Raw genomic sequence first — 14535 nt, 5'->3', positions numbered from 1 at the left:
CTGGGAACATCTATTTTCAATGTTTAATTTAATGTTCCCCCCCCCCCAAAAATAACAAAACCCACTGGTGGCAAGTCTTGAATTTCTTGATAGGCCACCCTCCTTCCCTATCATCTCCTAATAATATATCTTAACATTTCTTATTGATAAAGGACATATACTCTTCTTATGCTCAAAAGAACAATTAAGTCAGACTACAAGTCTAAAAGGAAAAATACTGAACCTTAGAGGCAACAAAGTCACTTCTGTTTTTCCTGTAAAACTGAAAGTGACATTTTTAATGCTTTATAAGACACCTAATGCCTTATAAAGCATTAAAGAGTCACTTCCGATTTTATGAAAAAGTGACTTTTTCATTGAGAAACTCAGTGTGAGCCAGCAGAGGCTCTGGAGGGGGCGTGCATGTTATGCATGCACCAGGGGCCCCGCGGATCCAACCCACAGATCAGCGAATTCTCAAATATAGGATCCATGCATATGGGCCCCCTCTGTATCTTTGAAAGATTCAGCCCCTATTGAATTTATTGAATCCTGTTGACCCTATGAAACTTTCATGGGATGTCCATGGCCTTCTGTTGACTTTAAGCAATTTGTGAAGTTGTACAATTGAACTACAAGAGTTCAAAAGGCTGCCCTTTTGGTGGGCCAAGTGTACACATGCTAACAGCCCAGTACTACACAGTTTCATAAAATGGCTACTGACAGTGTGCACAGCACTCCATTGGCGGCCATTTTGCAAGTGCTGCCAGAAGATGGCTGTGTGCAAATAAGGGGGGAAGCCTGTGCCCCAGTTCTGTATACACATGCTGAAGTAGGTATCTGCTCTGGTTTTGGCAGCAGCAGACATGGAGCATCTCAGCATCTCAGACTGTTGGCTGTTTCCTGCAGTCCACCACTCTGTTCATGGCATCTATGGGCTGGCCCTCTACAGTATTGTAATTTATATCTCATACACATTTTATATGTATATCCTCCCCTTTTTCATTTTCATTTTTGTTTTTGTTATTATTATTGTTCTGTTATCTATTTTTTATTCACAAATAAGGAAGATGGAGAAAAAAGCGTATCTATGATCTGGCCCTGTTTGTACATATGGTTGTATCGGCATTCTTTGATGTGGTTTCAATGTGTAGAACAGTGATTCTCATATGTTTTAGCACATGTTTTAGCTCATATGTTTTAGAATGACAATTTGTTGGGACCCACTGAAAGTGATGTCATTGACCTGGAAGTGATGTCATGGCCAGAAGTGACATTATTAAGCAGGAAAATTTTTAACACCCCTCATATGACAGAATCAAATCAATTAAGTAAGTAAGGGCACAATCCTAGAAAGTGCCTTGCGCCGGCCTGGGCGGGACATAAATGTGCCATAAAGCATGTTTGTGCCCCCTCAAGAGGAAGCCGGGCCAGCGTTCCAAGAAGCACCAGCCTGCGGAGGCTGACATAAGCCTCCGCGCCAGTTTCCCAACGGAAGCATTCCCATGCTTGCGTCGAAACGGGTGGTGGGTGGCCCCAGGGCGGGCAGGGAGAGGGAGGTGGGGCTGGGATCCAGCAGTTATGCCGAATCCCAACCCCTGTTCCCGGGAAGAACGGAGCAGCTTCAAGCCGCTCTGCTCTCCTTGGACTTGTGCCACCTCCAGAGGAGGAGACCCATAGCGGCCAGTGGTCCTTACCTAGAGGTAAGGGGAAAAGTTTCCCCTTGCCTCTGGCTGAGCTGCTTATGGCCACTATCCTGCGCTGGATACAGCGCAAGCCCCTTGGCTTGCCTGTTCCAGCACAGGATAGGATTGCGCCCTAAGTAAATTAAATCTACAATAAATGTAAGTTTAAAAATATATTTAAAATAAAGAAGAACCCTCTTGTTCCTCCCAAGCAATTGCTGATCTTTTTTAAAAAATTCCCAAACATCCCAAAGGCTGCAATCTTATCCACACTTACCCAGGAGTAAGCCCCATTGACAATCCTAGTAAAAAGCATATACATAGTAGCCTTTTAAAAATACAGACCTGTAACATTTCCCCAAAAGCAGCCACATACTATGGTAGCATCAAGCCCAATATATTAAAAATAAAATAAACATTGAAATAAACGGGAACCTACCTGAAATTGGCTTGTGACCCACCTAGTGGGTCTGAGTCCCAACTCACAGTTTGAGAAGCACTGGACTAACAGAAAGAAAAGCTAAAGGTAAAAAGAAAAAGGAGCAAAAGAAGGACTCAGAGAATGGTAATATGGAAGCATCTGGCTTGAATGGAGGTTTATAGAGAGGTACATAAAACAAATTCAGTTCTATGAAAATAGATGCAGACCAGCATGAGGCTTCTTATTATTTAAGAGACAATATAACATGCTTCTAATATCTTGAAAGCAAATTACAATGTCCTGTGGGACTGGATGGCTCAGTGGATTAATGCACTGAACTCATCCATGACTAATCTGACCAGTAAACATTTTAATTGGTGAACATTAAAGGGGTCCAGCAAGAATGAGTTCAGAATGGCTTAACTAAGCCCATCTTGGTCCATTAGGTTAATTTTTATAAACTCTGTATTATTCAAGATATACATGCCATACTGTTTGAAGAGAGCTCATTTACAGAATCAGGGATACTCGAGAGTGTTTTTTAACCACTTTGGTCATTGCAATATTCCATGTTGTGAAAATAATGGTACAAAGGATGGAGAAGAACATAGCTGAGCATAAACTAGGCCCTTGTTAAGTTTTTCATGTCTTTCCAGTATGTTGGATTGCTGGATGTGGACTGGGAAGAAGTAGATTCAAATCCCTACTCAGTCATGAAGCTCACTAGATGCATCCCCTCAACGTATATTTAACTTCAGTGGTATAACTCTATGAACATAAATGGAAATAAATCTGAGGACATAAATACAGTGGAAGGTAAACGTTACCCTGCACATGCCCAATCTCGTCTGATCTTGGAAGCTAAGCAGGGTCAGGCCTGGTTAGTACTTGGATGGGAGACCGCTTGGGAATAGCAGGTACTGTAGGCTTATACCATAGTCTTTCGAGACTGAAGGTTGCCAACCAACCAAAAACAGTGAACTGTTGTAAAGTAATTATACTACATTTATACTTCCAAGATGGAAGCCAACCTCCATGTTCCTACAGTCATGACCACCTTTGGATTTGATGTCACCTGAGTGCTTCAGCTACCCCTTATCTGTGCCCCTGGTTAACCATATGGCATTCTAGCCACTGGAATGAGAATAGTGACTTGGCAGTGGTGTAGCTAGAAGGGGTGCAGAGCACTAAGTTTTGCAGGAAGCCACACCCCAGCATGCAAGGGGCCCCTCCCCCTCAGAGCCATTCCAGGCCGGGGGGGGGGGGAGAGCAAATTGGAGGTCATAGCAAGGAGAGAAACATTTTAGATAATGCAGATGATGCATCCTTTATTGTCTGCTTACATTTCTGAATGTGCCTACCTAGAAACTGCAAGGCAAACAATACAAATTTATTTGAATATTGTATATAAGAAGTGGGAGGCAGTTGGACCATTGGATGACAAGGGAATAAAAAGGAAGCTTATAGAAGAGAAGCTGAATGAATTCTTTGCATTTGTCTTCACTACAGAAAGAGGGCAAATACAAAGCCTAAACTAACTTTCTCCAGGATGGAGTGTGAACCACGGAGTCAAATAGAAGTGTCTGGGGATGAAGTTCTAGAGCATATTGGCAAATTAAACATTAACAAACCACTGAGCTACTGAGGGAAACAGAATGCTGGATAAGTCTTTGACTTGATCCAGCAGAGCTTTTCTTACATTTATGTTAGCCAGAAATTAGAGATCTCAAGAAGAGGAAGGCATGGGACAAATCTGGTGAGAATCACTCACATCCCTGGCCGTGATCACTCTGTCCTTGTAGTATGAGATTGACTTTGATGGACGCACTACTGTTGCATATTGGCTGCCAGGAATGATAAAACATCTGGTCAGTTCCAGATCTCATTAACTGTTATGAAAGCTAGTGTAAGTTTAGAGTCTGCAATCTAACCTCCCCTTTTTTGTCTTCTCCTCCAAAAAGTTAAATGTGGAAACCTGGAAAACTACCTTGTCGTTAAATGGCAATTCCAGATTTCATAGCAGAGGTCAACAGTTCCTGGAATCATCATTTCCCCTCTTTTATGGTGTGTGGAGACTTCAAGCTGTAAGGAAAAGGAGCAGGTTCTGATACCTGAGAACGATTTTCAGTTAATGGCAAATCAAAGAGAAATGCAGAAAATAAGCTAATTCCGTAATGGGGGCTGTCTTATGATATCATTTAGGTTTCCCTGTTGTGGTAAGAGTGTTTTAATAATCTACATATCATTTAATTATAATTCATTTACTTGACACAAGTAATTCCAATGCCCTTTAATATAACAAATCTCTAGTGTGAAGGATCTGAATAATAAGACCTGACAGGTGGTATTTTACTGCAAACCTGCCTCTCTTCAACTGCGCTGAGAGCTTTGGAAAAAAACAAACCTCACTTAAAACTCATACAAACTGCAGCCTGACCAAGAATCTTTTTCAAAATGCAAAAGAATGGCTGACACCCTGATCCAGGTCTGGTTCCTTCATGCATGCATCCTACGTTTGATTAGTGTTTACTTGGACAAGGTTCACACATGCAACTTAGTCACAGGAAAACCAAAGGCCTCCAGTGATGGCTTGCATATGTCAGCTATCACAGAGGGAGCTTTTGGATCACCCCATGTGTGATATTTTTCAGTGGGCAGCCCAATCCTGAGATGCCTGGCACCCAAAGAATTAACAGCGCCAAAATGGCAACCGCTACATCCAGAGCGCACCAGGCAGCCACCGGTGGCTCCTTGGGGGAAGGAGACATTCAACCCCTTCCCCCAGGTAAGGGAGCAGGCCCTGCAATGGGGTACTCAAGTCTGTGCTGGCTATTTAGATCCGGTGTCAGGCCAGGAATCCAGGAGTTCCGCTGATCCCGCCCCACTCCCTCCCTCACCCACGGTCCTCCCCCAAACTGTCCCCCTGCTGACCTACCTGATCTGGTGGGATGTCTCAGAGCCGCTGTCACATGATAGGAATTAAACACAAGATTGGAATTATTGAAGTTTGCTGAGACACACAAATCTACCGTCACACACAAAAAATGGGCAAATTACACTTTTTTCATTTTTGCACAGCATTTTCAAAATAGGAACAGTCTATCAAAATTATGAGCAGGTGATAATCCTAACAGCTACATTTGTATTCAAACAACTAGAGCAGAGTTTCTCAAACTGTGGGTCGGGACCCACTAGGTGGGTCATGAGACAATTTCAGACGGGTCCCCATTCATTTCAGTATTTTATTTTTAATATTAGATGATGCTACCGTGGTATGTGACTGCATTTGGGGAAATGTGACAGACCTGTATTTTTAATAAGCTACTATATACATTCTTTTAACAATGATAGTAAATGGGATGTACTCCTGGATAAATGTGGGTAGGTTTGCAGCTGAGGATGGTTAAAAATTTTCCTGCTTGATGATGTCATTTCCAGTCATGACATCACTTCTGGTGGGTCCTGACAGATTGCCATTCTAGAAAGTGGGTCCTGGTGCTAAATGTGTGAGAACCACTGAGCTAGAACATTCCTTTGGAACTGGACTGTCCGTGGTGTGACTTCTGAAAGACCCAGCTGTTATCCTGCACATTTTAGGAAAACTAGTATGAGGGGAACAACATACTGTAGATGGTTTTCCGAATTTGGTGTCACTGAATAGATGGCCAGAGAAATGTTCCAATTCAGCGTCCTCCATGCTGCTTCATTTCCTGCAAGGGAGCCTGGGAAAGCTACACCAAGCTGGAAGTATGTGAAGGGAGAGACCAGTCCAAATGTAGAGTAATTTCACACCAGGGCTCAAGACTCTAAGCCTGTGATTTTCCCAAGGCCACTCAGTAAATGCATGAGCTTTGTTTCGTCAAGAGAACACTTGCTGAATTTCAAATTTACTTATATTTCAACTTAATTTAGGCAACTCACCAGAACAGCTGTCAGACAGCAATGAACTCGAGAGATCTCACGAGAATAAAAAGCATTCGGAATGGCATGTGATCATAATCTCTTGCTGGGTGTGTGAGCAAGACAAACAGTAAGAGACAAGCTGAGACTTAGGGCTATATGTTAGGGAAGGCATAACTGCCACCAAAAGCAGCATCTCCATGTTGCGTTCTCTTCTTCTGTCATAAAGTACATAAAGAACATTTCTCTGCCCAGGCCAATGATATGGAAGTTGTAGAAACTTGCAGTGTCATGATATCCTGTAAGAAGGAGCCCGTAGCTCAGTGTGGAGGGGCCATTGCTGCACCCTGGCACAGAGAAAGTCTCAGGTTTAGACTTCAGCAACAGCAGCTGAAATATCTCAGGCAGCAAGGTTTCTGAGACCCAAGCCTGCCTCTTAGTCAAGAGTAGACACTGCCAGTCCATCTGTGAAGCCACCTGATGCAGGCTGCATCAGCAGCAGATTGCAAGGAGCCCGAGGGGGTGGCAGATTCAGGGTGCCTTTCACCCCACCTGTCACCTCCACCTCTCTCAAACCTGATGCCAATACTAGCCTCAATGGTCTGCTTCTCATTTAGTCAAGTGAGAAGTGGTGTCACAAGGCGATGGGGATGGGCTGCCCTGGGTGTGAAAGTCAGCAATGGGGGGGGGCGACATGACACCACCAGCCCTTGGGCCACCACCTTTAAGCCCAGCCACTGCATGCTCTCAGCATTGATCATGTTTTTTGTTTGTAGCACAGAGGCTGCAGACCCAAGACAGCATCAGTGATGTTTCGAGTCGGACTGCCCCTGAGAGTAGACAATGCTGAGATAGATGTGGCCAATGAACTTACTAGCATTTTCGTATGCTATACACAATCTGGAGGGAAAAGAGGAAGCACAGGATGCTATTTTGCATGGAACTACATTTTGGAACATGTGGAGCTGCCACATGTTCCAAAATGTAGTTCCACCTCCATTGAAAGGGCTGAATTTGGGTTTTTTTTTTGTTTTTTTTTTAAAAAGACCTGGATATGTGTTTGCTTATTGCACGGCAGTTTGGTCTGAACATGAGAAAGACTGTGTAGAGTATCCACAAAAACCACAAAAAATCCACAAGGCAATCCCAGCATGGGGGAAACTTCTGTTAAAAAAATAATATGTAGCCATCAATGGTGACCTGACATATGCCAGAGGACATTAAAGAAGAGACTGTAAGCGTGAAAAGCAGTTGCGAGACAAAAGAATGTAAGCAGCAACAACTCAGTAACCGAAGCAGTTGGGGGTGGGGGGTTGGTTGGTGAGGAAGTGGGACCAAATGTAAAAATGTAAACACCAGTGCTTGTAAAAAATGTATGAAACCCACCAGAACACAACAGAAAAAGGAGGCATCTTTGGGGAACCATGGCAGTGAGAGTAGAATGACAGGCTTTTTATATTTCAGCAAGCCTATTTTTATTACCAGTGGAGTGCTTGTGATTGTACTGAGTCGGGCTGCATGATGAGAGGGTTTGAATACTGCTGGGATCTTGGGATCACTATTGATAACATTAATTATATATAATTAAAAATAATAGGGACTTAAATCTGGATCTCACATCCAAGCCCAACTCTTTAGCCACCAAAACCAGACTCCAGAGTGCAACACTGAGATGTATGAAATGCTCAGAAATGCTTCAGAACATGTGCAGAGTCCTTCCTTCACTACAGAATAGTTAACATCCTCAGGGCACAATCTATAGTGCCACTTGAGCTGAAGCAGTCCCCCTGCACTAGCTTCTCACAAATGTGTCATAAAGCAAGTTAGTGCTGACTTGGGGTTGGCTGGGCTGGCGCGGAGACCTGCGCTGGCTCCAGGGACACAGATTGAGCCCCTGCGCTGGCCCAATGGGATGAGTTTGTACTGGGCGGTGGGGGTGGGAGGGAGTGGCAGGAGGGCATTCCAGGGATGGGGCGTTTTGCGGCAGGGGAGGGTGGGGAGGGCGGAATGGAAGGTGGGTCAGGTCCAGGAGAGGGACTGGATCATCTATGGCAGCTCAGGCTGGATCCTAATCCCCATCCCTGGCTTGAGCAGCCTTACATGGCTTGCTTGGATTTGCACCTGCTATTTTGTGGGCAAAGATCCCAGTAGCCCCACAGGGGTGGCTGGGGCTTGACTCAGGGAAAGGGGAAAAATATTCCCTTAGCTGAGGTGAGCTCCAGCCTGCACTTATCCTGTGCTGCACATCTCAGTACAAATCTCAATACCTTGGAATGCTCACAAGCAGAGTCGGAACGCAGCATCTGCTTCTGTTCCCACTATCTGGTATTCTTTCAAGGATAAACTCTCTCAGTATATGGTGGCCCATTCCGGACCAAAGTTGCTGTTTTGAATACCACAAATCCCTTACTTACTTGGCAGCAACTGTTACCCTGCACATTCCCGATCTCGTCTGATCTGGGAAGCTAAGCAGGGTCAGGCCTGGTTAGTACTTGGATGGGAGACCGCCTGGGAATACCGGGTGCTGTAGGCTTATACCAGAGTCTTTCGAGACTGAAGGTTGCCAACCAAATCCCTTACTTGATGTGCATTCATTGGATAGGTCCATCTCCAGCACATACATGTAAGAGCTGTTTGGGAGTTGAATGAATGGACAAGAACTGGAGATGGGCCCTTCCACTGTGATGCCACCCCCCCATACATTTCATCGAACGGATGGATGATAACTTCTGCACAAGGCTTGATTGACTGCTAGAAGTAATGAATACTGTTCTTTCATTTTGAATTTTAATCATTGTTTTAATTACTAGAGCTAAACTATGGGTTATATACAAATGTTCTTTTCCACCAACAGGAAGAGGTGTTCTCCTCTGTCAACACCTTTCTTCTGGAGGAAGAACATCCTTGGATACAACCCTTTTTCATTTTTTTTTTTAGGTTATAAGAAAAATAATAAGGTCAGAACATTCAAACCAGCTTGTCGTGTTCTAAAATCTTTCTATTGCATTCTGTCTATCTAACCCCATTTTTATGGTGCAGTACTTACCATGAGAGCTTTTTAAGTCAACGATTTCCGTACAAATAGAACCCTCATTAGATATCTTCACTCAGGAAATTGCCGAGTTTAATTAAAGAAATACTTCTGCCGTGTTCTCCGTGTACTTTAAAATCAAACAAATAGTTTTAAAATATTACCCTCAATTATACTTATAAATCTTGTGCAGGTAATGAACATATTCTTCCAATTGCTGAAGGGACTGGACACTTATCTTACTCTTGAAGATAAAAGACCACATCCACATAATGCATTGCTAAGTCTTCTTCTGACTATATACAATGCCCAGAATCCCATTTTCCGTTAAATAATAATCATTGTAATTAATAGACTAGTTATTTTATCTCCCTAATCTGGTTACAGTAATTTATCAAAGGTATGTAAATGAGTGCAAAACGCAGTTCATTATTGTTTTCAAAGGGTACACATCTCTTGCTGAAGCATATATAATGTAATTCCCTTGAACTCAAGAAGATATTTGACTTTGTGCAATTCGGGAAAGGAATTACATCCTGCACGTTCAATTTTTACTTGCTCAATTTGTGTCTCTTATATTTCCTGTAATGGTTAATAATGGTTATTGGGGTGGTTTTTTTGGCATACATTTCTTACAACAATCCAAGATGCAACCAGTAGAGGAACAAGATGGAAAGCTGCCTTCAGAGATGGACATGCACAAAAAGCAAACAGAGCAATTAGGGGAGCTTCTGAAATTCTCATCGTCTTAACTTCTTTGTTAACAGACTCCATGTTCACCATCAAGGGGTTGGGCATCAAAAGTGGGGATGCCACCCACAGTGGCATAAGTAGAGGGGGTGCAAAGCACTAAGTTTTGCAGGGAGCATCCCCGCAGCCTGCAAGCAGCCCCTCCCGCTCCCCTTTGAAGCCATTCCACTTTTGCTTCTGTATTGCTCCCACTGCCTGGAATGGCTCCAAAGCGGAGGGGAGGGGGACTGCTTGAACGCTGTGGTGAGGCTTCCAGCAAAACTTAGTGTTTTGCAACCCCTCTAGCTATGCCACTGTGGCGATCCATTTCTGCAGAAAACTTCACATTTGGGGTAATCAAGACCAAGCAAATATGGTAGAGCAACTCCGAGAACAGGGATAACACCATCCTTTTCGTCCACATTGGCACTTTTCAGCTGTTCCTAGCATGTGCAATAAATGCACATGGGAGGGCATTGCTGTGTCAGGCTGTGTCCCTGGAAGGTCTGAAAAGTCCTGTGCAGCTGTACATGCGAAGGGCGCTGCTTTTCTAAGGTGTCTGAATGCTCGAGTGTCCCTGGCTGTCAATTCACTTCCAGGCCAAGTTCAAGATGCTGATTATTCTTTAAAGCCTAAATGATTTGGGTCCAAAGTACCAAAAAGGCACCTCCTCCCATAAGAGACTGCCCGTTCCCTGAGGTCACTCTCCTGTTTATTCTAACTGAGGCATGGTGAGTAAGCATGCAGGAAAGGGCACTGCCAAAGCTATGGAACTCTCTGTGCCAGCTTGCCCCCCCTGAGCCTGCCTTCTGCCGCAGCCTGATTCAGGTGAGCTTTCAATGTGGTATGAAGACTTTAGACTTTTTGGCTGCTTGCCTCTGTCTCTTTTGTTCTCATGGATTGTTTTGTGCTGTTTGCTTTTCCTTTGACAATGGGCTTTTCTGTTTGCAGCGAACTGCTTTGAATCTTGGAAGCAGGACAGAAAATTTAAAGAAATAATGTTGGCTTAGCCTAGTGGTCAGAGTGAGGTAGGAATAAGCCTCACCCCAATGCAAGCTCAGCTCAGGTTCTACTGAATTCAGGCCTGGCTCATGGAGTCAGTGATCTTGTCAATGCTGCTGTTTCCTGTGCTCCCTGCCACCTAAAATGCTTCATCAACAGCAGCACAGGATCCCTGGAAAACATTTTTCTCCAGTTCCCACAATTCTTCACTGTTAACTCAGGTACCCTGAAGAACTACATTTCCAAGTTCCTTGGTGCCAGGAATGTGCAGTTATAACTTACTAGGTGCCAATTGAGGCTTCTAGGGAGACCCTTATGGGTGTCCCACTACTACTGCTGTCATGCCGCAACTAGGTAAGTGTGGAGAAAGGAAGAGGTGATGGTCAGAGATTTTCATGGGGGTAGCTGGGGGAAGCATGACGGGAGCTGATGTGTTTGGATCTGGCCATTTGTCAGTGACACCACTGGCAGTGCTACAGAGTTTCTGAACTGGTTTTCAAAGCATGAGTTGTTTTCTTGCATTTTGCATAGGGGAGAAGTAGCTCAGTTTGCCAAGCGCAATTCCAAATTGAGTCCAGGAGAGTTCATCATCCATCATTAATTGAATCTCATCATCGCTCCATGCAAACTCAGAGTACACCCAACAATCCACTGACCCCCAAACCGCCCTGTGGTTGCAGCTTGCAGAGGAAGATCCACCATGGTGGGGAGGGCATTTTTTTCAGGGAAACCTGTCATTACTTATCTTATCATTGAGGAATGCCTGACAAGCATCCAAGGAACCCTAAGGTTCCTTGGAATACACTATGAAAGCCACTGTGTTGTTACATGCCTTTTTAAAAGCCTCAAAATGCACTTTTTAAAAGGAGAGGCATGTTAATACTGGAGGGAGATCCAGATCAGCGACAGGCAGAGAAGAGGGAGGACCAGGGCTGTAAAGTACAGGGTGTTGCAGTCTGGGGAATGACTAAAGTGATACCACATGAGCTTAGGACAGTTGCTTAGATCCCTATCTTATGCATGTCTACTCTAAAGAAAGTACCATTATAGGCAATGGATCTTACTCCCATGTAGTTGTGGATAGGATGGCAGTGGATAGGATGGCAGCCTTGGGATCCCTGGTTAAAAGGATCAGGATGAAAACGGAGGTGAGTTGACGGGAGGGGTGATGGAAGTTGGAACAGGATTGGGGGAAGGTGATATGGGGCAGTGATGGGGCAGGGGATGGGTGGTTCAGGTCCAGGAAGAGGGTGGGTTCAGCAGCAGTAGTGGCCGTTGAATCCTAACCCCTTTCATGGTCCCAATCCCGCAGCATTGGTCAACATGGACCTGTGCCAGCTATTTAGCTATTGCAGGTCTGAGTAGACCTCCTGCATCACAGAGGCTTACCGCAGGTAAGAGAACATTGTTCCATTACTCTAAGGAGACCTCCTGGACTGCCTTCTGGAGTGCCTCCTTGCTGGATTACCTCTTCACTGCATCAGTTTGGGGGGGGGGAAGGGAATAATAGGATTGAGCTCATAATGACCTACCTGTGCTGCCATGTGGATTTTCTGCCATGATGCCAGATTCACAGAAGCTCTTGCAGCTGGGTTACTCTAGGAAACTGAAGCATCACATTAACCTTGAGCAGTGGTACAGAGGTTAGGATTATGCCCTGTGTCTTTTGGATGCCCTATATCAGTGATTTTCAACCTTTTTCATCTCATGGCACACTGACAAGGTGCTAGAATTGCCAAGGCACACCCTCCGTATTTTGACAATTGACAAGGCACACCCTGCTGCTGGCTGGGGGCTCCAATCCCCCAATGGCCATACTAATAAATGACCCTCCCCAAACTCCTGAGGCACACCTGCAGACCATCCGCGGCACACCAGTGTGCCGTGGCACAGTGGTTGAAAACGGCTGCCCTATATTATTAAGCAGAGACTGCAAACTTAGCCTAGGAAGAGAAGAGAGAGTTAAATTGTTCACTAAACCAAAGTAATGGCTTATGAGAATGTGAATTAGTTTCAGCTGAGAAATACTTTCTCTCTGACACCCTGCAGATAAATTAGCCGCAGTAAGGTGGATGCCAGTTCGAAAAAAGTCTCTGTAATGCCTTGCAGTATTGTCTGTCCTCACCCTTTAAATGAGCATGGGGGGGGTGGAATAGAGTTCTAATGTGTGATTCATTAACACATATGCTGCTGGAACCCCTGTCTTCTCCCATGCTGTGCTGTTGATTGGTAATTGACATTGCAAGGAAATCGGTGCCATCTCAGCAAGCGCATGGCTGGCAACGCACATCATGTGTGTGCCAAGCCTCACCTGGGAGGCAAGGGGCCGGAGTTAACCAAGGTCATGGGCTGGAAATCCCTTCAGCCTGGATTCAAGAGTTTTGCAGGGTGGAAAACCTTTCTCTTTAACCAAGATATTGTTTCACTGAACTTCACTGAAGAACCAAATCTTAACTGTATTTATTTTGTTTCAGAAAATTGATACCCCACCTTTCTTTTGCAATTCAAGCTGGCTCACAACCATAAAAACAAAATAAAATAGTGTTTTATATAGTATATTAGTTTATGTTGGTTTGTAGTAAGTTTGGGTTAGTTACTAACAAGCAGCCCAATCTTATTGGAAGTCCCATGCTGCAATGCAGCAACTGTTACCCTGCACATGCCCGATCTCGTCTGATCTCGGAAGCTAAGCAGGGTCAGGCCTGGTTTGTACTTGGATGGGAGACTACCTGGGAATACTGGGTGCTGTAGGCTTATACCATGGTCTTTCGAGACTGAAGGTTGCCATGCTGTGAGGCTGGTGCAGCCTCCACTGCATTCAGCATGGGAGTAGAGGCTGCTGGAGGTCTCCTTGGGTAAGGGGACAATAATTCAGATCCACCCCAACAATATTGCTGGCGCAAATCTGAGCTGCCCAGTGTTGGAGGAAAAGGATTGAGAGGGGGAATAGGATACAGCAGAGGCCTCCTCTGCCATTCCTGCCCCACTCCTGGACATGATTCATCTCTTCCAACACTCCCCTGCCTAGTAATGCTCCCTACCCCTGTTCTGTCATTCCCCTGCTCCCACTTATCTGCTCCAGGGGTTGCTGGCCTCCAACCGGTGCCAATGGGTGGTACAGGCTTTTCCGCCGGCATTGCACTGCCGCAACATGCCTTATGACATGTTTGATACAATGCATGCACCCGTTCAGCCGGCAGAGGCCAGCACAGAATTGAGCCAGTAGTGGTTAGCTAGGTGGAATGAATGGAAACTCAACCAAATGGGCCCCATTCAACTTAGATTACATTTGTTCCAAAAGCAAATGCACATCCCAAGTGGAATGGGCTGTGATACATTAGGCTGTGGAGAAGGGGCTCACATTTCTGAATGCACTCCTGGGTAGAAAGTGACTGTATTGGAATCGCGGAAGATCTTGCGAGAAGGTAGATGTGGTGTCAGCCGTGGCCCCTTTAAGGGTAAGGCCTGGGCATCCAGCAGAGTGTGCTGCACAGCTGCAGCCACTTGAAGGCAATAGGGCCCTCAGGGATATAAGGAGATATAGCCTTATAAGGGATATAAGGAGCAGGAAGGGTTTGTGGGTTTTGAAGGAGTGCAGGTTGGAGGTAGGAGAGGAGACTGACTTGGCTTATTGAATTTGGAATCTGTCTGTGGATTGTGACTGGACTTTGGCTTTGGACTTGGATACCCTAACGGATTTGACTGACCTACCTGGAACCTGACCTTGGACTGTAACTTGGCTTATTGGCTCTGGACTCTGATTTGGTAACTCTAATTGATTGGACTGG

At 44.9% G+C, this 14535-nt stretch overlaps 3 pseudogenes; all 3 read left to right on the top strand.

The window, feature by feature from the left end:
* Positions 1-2901: 2901 nt before the first annotated feature.
* LOC136642559 (5S ribosomal RNA) lies at positions 2902-3014 on the top strand (annotated as a pseudogene).
* Positions 3015-8401: 5387 nt separating this feature from the next.
* Positions 8402-8518, top strand: LOC136642513 (5S ribosomal RNA; annotated as a pseudogene).
* Positions 8519-13381: 4863 nt separating this feature from the next.
* Positions 13382-13501, top strand: LOC136642884 (5S ribosomal RNA; annotated as a pseudogene).
* Positions 13502-14535: the final 1034 nt, after the last annotated feature.

This window comes from Tiliqua scincoides, chromosome 2, assembly GCF_035046505.1.
Source record: "Tiliqua scincoides isolate rTilSci1 chromosome 2, rTilSci1.hap2, whole genome shotgun sequence".
NCBI classification, from domain to species: Eukaryota; Metazoa; Chordata; class Lepidosauria; order Squamata; family Scincidae; genus Tiliqua; species Tiliqua scincoides.
The sequence above is the reverse complement of the archived record's forward strand: the minus strand, read 5'-3'. Positions and strand labels throughout refer to the sequence as shown.